Genomic DNA, 1065 nt, shown 5'->3' on the forward strand with positions numbered 1-1065 from the left:
CTTCAAACCATCTTACTAATGTAATTACTTGTTGGTATCATAATATATGTAGCGTAATTTGTAATATTTGTCGAGTTGTAAAGCTATTATGGCCGTAGAAATGATCGCTCAAATACTACAAATGTTCAGTGACAAACATAAGTATTTCTGAGCTCAAAAGTAAGCACATTCTCTTACGAAAGGCAAGCTGTAAGAAGTTTATAGGGGACAGGTTCTTTTGGTCTTTGATAAGAAGTTTGATTCAAATTGCAATGTTCATATCCTTTGCAATTAAGCAAAAAAAAACTGATTTTATCCCCCCAGTCCCAACATGTTTAATTTATACAGGTTTTACTGTACTCGGCGGTGACCTAAATCACGCTTCCTCTAACGGCGGCCCCGCTGCACTTGGAAGCACTTGTAGTTAATCTACACCTGAGTCGTTTAGAGTCATTCTCTGTGGGGAGTGAGGATGGAGGAATTTTTTTCTTTGCCCTAGGGCATGCAGGACGGGCTTAACAAGCTGATGTCCTTGCTTGGTCCTGAGGGCGTGCAACACCTTGTAGCGCAAGGCCCCGAGGCTATCGGTGCGCGTCTAGAGGCGTCTTCAAGTTACGAAAACGCGCTGCTAGAGCACCTGCAGCAGGAGATATCTGTATCATTTGCGTCAATCACGCAACCGTCGGTGACGGATGATTTTCCCCGACCGAAGCTGCTCATGGTAAGCGTTAAGGTCTTTGAGGGGAGGAATGGAAAAAATCACCTGCTCTGGGTGAGAGAAGTCGAGATGGCCATCGCATCCGCCATGCTCCAGACTGAGCAACAGCTCGTGGCGCTAGCCATCTCAAAGCTCGGTGGTCAAGCGCGAGAATGGGCACTGACGTGCGGCACTTCGGTCAAGGCTGCGTACCCCTCCTGGGCGGAGCTGAAATTGCAGTTCTCACGAGTGCTCTCGTCGCCTAACACCGCGTACGATCGCGCTTCCTCGCCGCCCGACAGGGCAACAAGGAATTGGTGAACTTTGTCCCAGAGATGCGCACTCTCATTGCCGGGATGGCAGCAGATCCCCTTCCGGAGGCGGTCACA

Source organism: Plasmopara halstedii, assembly GCF_900000015.1.
Source record: "Plasmopara halstedii genome assembly, contig: Scaffold_2956, whole genome shotgun sequence".
Classification (NCBI taxonomy): domain Eukaryota; phylum Oomycota; class Peronosporomycetes; order Peronosporales; family Peronosporaceae; genus Plasmopara; species Plasmopara halstedii.